Source organism: Cyprinodon variegatus, unplaced genomic scaffold, assembly GCF_000732505.1.
Source record: "Cyprinodon variegatus isolate N-32 unplaced genomic scaffold, C_variegatus-1.0 Scaffold112, whole genome shotgun sequence".
In the NCBI taxonomy this organism is placed as follows: Eukaryota; Metazoa; Chordata; class Actinopteri; order Cyprinodontiformes; family Cyprinodontidae; genus Cyprinodon; species Cyprinodon variegatus.
The window spans coordinates 277927-283749 of NW_015150565.1; positions in this window are offsets into that span (position 1 = coordinate 277927).

A 5823-nucleotide genomic window follows, 5' to 3' on the forward strand; every position below is an offset into this window, starting at 1 on the left:
GCTGGTTCCTAAGTTAACAATATCCAAATATGCAACAGCAAAAAACATTTTAAATTGGAAAAAGGCAATTTAATGACAAACAAAATAGGTGACAAAACATCCAATCTGCAACATAAGCAATGATATATATTTTTTGTCCAAGACTGCAGTGTTGTTCAGAATATAGTTTTAAAGAATTTGCATTAATATGTTAATCTTACCAGTTCGAATAAAAAAAGAAAACATATATGCAAAATTAGACTATGGGACTCTGATAAAGGGTGAGATTGCCACTTAAGACTCCCTGTTTCAGGAAAGCAGTGCTAAACACAGATCTTCTACCTAATAGTTGCATGGTACTACACATGTTTCAGCGAGGCCCCCTTAGAAATGTTGCAACTTGTTTAAACTGCTGCCATCAGGCTTCTGACTCAGGTTTTCACATGACTCCAAACTTGATACCACTACACTGGTTCCTGGTTTAATTTAGAAAACGATTTATGGTTGTTTTTACAGATTTCAAGGGGTCTTCACAGAGAGGCACTAGTTTATATCAGTGGGTTTCTGGACCCCTGTGTTCCTGACAGGTCCCTGAGGTCTTGGAATCTGTTGGGTATCTGGACCAAGGGCTGCTTATGTTTTCCTATACTAGCCAAAAACAAAAGGAGACTTCAGCTCAGTTTCCCCCAGATGTTGACTCTTTTCTTTTGGGGTTGAGATAAGTGGATTCTGATTTCTTTTAAAATCCATTTAAACTTATTTCAGTGAAAATCTGCCATTTATTAATATATATTTATGCACTGTGGGTAATGTTAAACACTCTCTGATTCTTTATATCAGAAGGTTTTACTTCTTTTTGATTACTTAAATAGAGTTCCTGCTTAATAATCTGAGATACACATAAAAATAATATTCTAACCACAATTTATTGTACATGGAAGCCCCACAAATGATCAGAAAGCACACAGAATGCTGGTTAACAAATCTCTGTTTTGTTGTTGTTTTTCAGATGCTGTGAGATGATCAAGGATAACAAAGAGTGTGGTTATTTCCAGCCTCTCCAAGTACCTGTTCATCCCCGTTGATAGTTTCTTCAAAATGTTCAGAGTCCAGGTGCCTTGAAACCTGAGCGGCTGACTTCCTTTCTCCCAGGATTACTTGCTAAGCGTGCCCCCAGGTCATACAGACATACTGGCCATTTAGCTTGTTTATTGTTAATCTGTGCTGGGGGATGCTGGTGTGTTGGTGATTACTCTTTGGAGTCAATTTTCAAATTAAATCCTCTGCTCCTGAAGCAGTCTTTTTAAGTTCATGTGTAAAAACCTTTGTGCATTGGCGAGTTGTTTTGGTAGGCCTTTGTATGCATGCCCATGCATATGTGACTGTTTATGCATGTGTGTGGTCTTTGTAAGACGAGAACTCCCCCCCCATGGTGATTGATGAAAAGATCACTTTCAAAGTGCAATGATTTGTTTCCCTCTGTGAACAAAATGTTCCCAGCAGAGACCAGGCCTTTAGTGAAAGCAGGGCTTTTCAAACACATAAAAATTGCTATGTTCTTTTTTCTTATTTTTTAAGTAGTGAAGTTAATAAAAGTACTACCATAGCTCTGTGTGTTTTTTGCTAAAAATTCAAGGAGCAGGTACATTTTTATGTAGGTTTATTCATTTTTGAAACACTCTTTAAAATACTTGTCTTACAAAAAGACGTACATTAACAGAAAATAACAATCATGAAATTTATAAGTTAGATTGTTTTATTCTGTTTAAAAGCATATGCTGTTTTTTTTTTTTACTATAGGCTATACATTTCTCTGAAATCTGCAGAAAACAACTTAAACCAACAAATCTGCTCTGAACCTGTTTTGGCTTACTCACATTTTCCTTTATTAGTTTGGGGAACTGACGTCAATGTAAACACCACTGTTGTTGAAGTCAGGACACATAAGGCTTCTGTTAGTGCCTCCTCTGTCTTGCAGTTACAATAGAGTGCACATCTCTTTTTAGGATTTTTTTTCTGTGGTGTTAAAATAGGGAATATCCTGTGTGCTCTTGAATAAAATCCCATATATATTAAAATATGGACGGAATAGAAATATGTTTTTAGACCTGTCGTAGAAAAGAAGGATTCAACTATGCAAACCAGTTAAATCAAGGAAATCGATGATCAATTTATTTAGTCGGCACTATACTATCTTTCTTTGCAAAGAAATGATAAGACAAATCATATCCTTCACAAGTGAAGTTTTTCCCTGATTAAGCAAATGTTTCTATCACTAACTTAAACCCTGCAGAAAGACTCTGAAAGTCTCCAAATGCAGTTAATCACAACAAATACAGACAGTTGAGGAAAATAATAAAATGTTATGAATAAACCCTGAGAGTCTAACTTATGAGAATGATTATTTTCAATCCCAAACACTACCTAATATGACAAACAATGACTCCTCTCTCTCAGCCTCCCTGTTGCCTTGCAGCTATAAGGCGTGAGTGAATACTGTTTTAAAGTAGTAAATGCAGAATCAGCACTCATAAATCAATATATGTAAGGGGAAAACATTGAAAATTGAATTTTCCAACCACAAAATGGGAAACTTGAGTTTTCAAGGCAAAATCATTTTTTTCATCGTGCAGTGTGGATTCACAGTTAAGTGGTTGGGCGAAACAAATACATGCACTGCAGAAACAATCTAGAAATAAGTAAATATTTCTTAAATTAAGTGTATTTACCTTTAATTTGAGTAGGTAAGTAAGAGTATTTGCCAATGGAATGAGTATTTCTACTCTTAAAATAAGATAATTTGATAAATTCACTAGAAATAAGAAAATGCAATTGTTTTTTTCTTATTTTAAATGTAAATTGTCTTGTTCCATTGGCAAAGTGTCTCATTTACCTCCTCGATTCAAGAAAAAATGCACTGATTTTAGGAAAAATTGACTTATTAAGATTGAAATTTTTTGCAGTGTGGCACGTAGATGACATGTTGAATCCATAATGGCCATCTCTATAATACTTTACAAGTATGTCCTCAGTGGGTTTGGCACCAAACTAACGCTAATAGATGCGGTTGACTGCTGGACTGACTTCTAAGAAGACTGACAGTAACTGATTACTGTTGTAAAGAAGCTTGTCTAATTTTGGCAAACAAACAAAAAAAAAAATACGTTCTCTGCTGAAAGGCCAGACTGGTTGCTAAGTTACACTACCCTGTTTTTACAATAACTCCAAAATGTACCATTCAATTAAATTACCTTAACTGTCCAGAAAAAAGCCTTCAATCGCTGTCTCTATTTTTTAAGTCAGGGTTGCCCTGTTATAGCATTGTGAAAATGCCCCTTTCAAGAACACACCTCGCTCTTCTAGCTAGTCCAACTTCACGAGTCGTTTTCCACAATTGTGGTCATACAAACAAAACAAGCCGGTAAGGTACCGAACAGGAGACGCATAGTGTAGAGTGGATGTAGATTTGACCAAACAGAGGCCTCCTGTCTGCGGCACTGTCTGCAGTCACCTACAATTTCAGGGAGGTGCAGCAGGGTGTCTGCAGAAGGGGCAGGGACGTCTTTGCGTTCACCACAAAATCTACGCATACGACCTAATTTCGAAGTATAAATCAGCCTTAAGAACCAAAAAGCATGTTAAATTTCCCTCTGTAGAGCCAGGATGCATGTTAAATTGACCCCCCAGGAGAGATAATGTGTGCTAAAGTGCCCCCTTGGGACCAGAATCTGTGATAAACTATCCTCTAAGGAGCAGCCAACAATTGTACTAAAGTGTGCTAAAAAATGTTTCTAAGGAGCCAAAACTCATGTTAAATTTCACGAGAGCCTCAACACATGCTAAAGTGCCCTGTCAGGAGCCAAAAAATGTGTGTTAAATTGCCCTCTCTGGAGCTAAAAACACAAGCTAAAGTGCCCTCTCTGTACCTAAAACATGTGCGAGAGTGCCCTCCTTTGAACCAAACCACCTGCTAAAGTGCCCTCTAGGGAGCCGGAAAGCATGTTAAATTGTACTCTCGGAATCCAAATCTTGTTGTCTTGTGTGCCCTTTCCACCCCCGCTTCTCAATAAGTCTGTGCACGGCACTGGTTAGAATCCTTTAAAAACAGGTTGTCTTCATATACAGGGAAAATGCTCAGAGCAGACAATATGGTCCCTATTCTGCTACCGTGATCAAAGATGGCTGTGCAAAATGGCATCCTCTCTTGGTTGCATCGCCACCAAAGAATTAGAACAACTCCTATTAAACTATCAAAAATCTTTTCTTTTAAGTGATTGTTGTTTGACTTTGGCAGAAGGCAGAGAATATATATATATATAAGAGCAATACTAGATTTTTATTTACTTTTTTACTAATTAAATTACGCACAGTCCCATGTTAGAAAATGTGGGTCCATCTAGCAGTGTCTGTGATTTATCATTTTCTTATATATTTTTAGGGCCTCCTCTTGCTAACTCCAAAACTATCTGAAATAAGGTTTTTGATCCCTTGATGAATCAGCTTTATGCTCTTTTTGCAGCCAATTGGTGCAATCAGGATGATTCCTGATTTATTCTCCCAGGGATTCCCATCCCCNTTTTTGCAGCCAATTGGTGCAATCAGGATGATTCCTGATTTATTCTCCCAGGGATTCCCATCCCCTGTCAATCATTTACATTCATTTTTGTCAAGTCCTTGTGTCGAAATAATATTCTTGACAGCTTTATACACTCAAAGAATGGATTTCTTCAAAAAACACCCAATCTGGTTGGTTAAACCAATTTTGTTTAGAATAACCAATATATTGCTCAGAAATTGAGCAATATATTAGTAGTTTTGGATCAACCAATTTAATTGGTAAAAAAAAAAAAACACCAATAAAAATAGTAAATGGTGGTTTAATGACCTGACTGTTTGTCCGTAGTTAAGATTAGTGTGTAATAGACGGACATAGATAACAATTACTGTGATGTTTACATGTACAGCACAGGAATCTCTGTAATATTAAAACCTTTGTTGTAATATTAGTATCAACTGTAAGTAAACTCCAAAAAACATTAGTGGTTACAGTAGTGTTGGATGCAGGAGTTTAATCTGCAGCCAAATGGTTGGTGGTTCATGCCCTGGTCCTGGCTTTCAATGTCTTTACACTAATTCACCAATAGTTTGGTCAAACTGGCTAATTTGTATTGGTTATCCCTTTTAACAATATAGAATAAACACAACCAGGATTGGTTTGTTGTTTTAACCAACAGACATCTTGGACACATGTTCGGCCAACCAGATCAGTAAAATTAAGCCAATGTTAGGTGGTATTGGCCAATCTTTTTAAGGGTGTAGTTTCCTTGAGGAAGATATTTTATAATTCAAGAAATTTTTGCTCCATCTGAAAAAATAATGCATCTGTTTTTGGAATTTACTTAATCATATTTAGTTACTTTAAAACGATTGTTTTATGTCATCCCATGCTAACATGAAAAAATGTGTTAAAGTAACTGAATATGACTAAGTAAATACTGACAATGGTTTAATTATTTTTTTCAGCTTGGTCCTCCTTCTAGTCTGCATTTAGGTTCAGTTCAGTAAGTTTTAAAAACTTCCATATCTCATACAAGAGAAATTAAAGTTATTTTCTGTGTTGTACAACGAAGTTGGAGTAAAGGGAGAATTCATGCATGCATAAGGAGAACAAACTATGTGCCCAATGCCAAACACCAAATGCCAGTGGTACAAGGACTGCAACAAGGCAACTCTTCAGCTCTAACTTGCAGCCACACTCAGGCACTAATCAGGCCTTGACCTTATCAGGCTTAAGGGGAGTTTAAACACTTTTTAAAATTATTGAGGTGGATGTAAGAATATGTT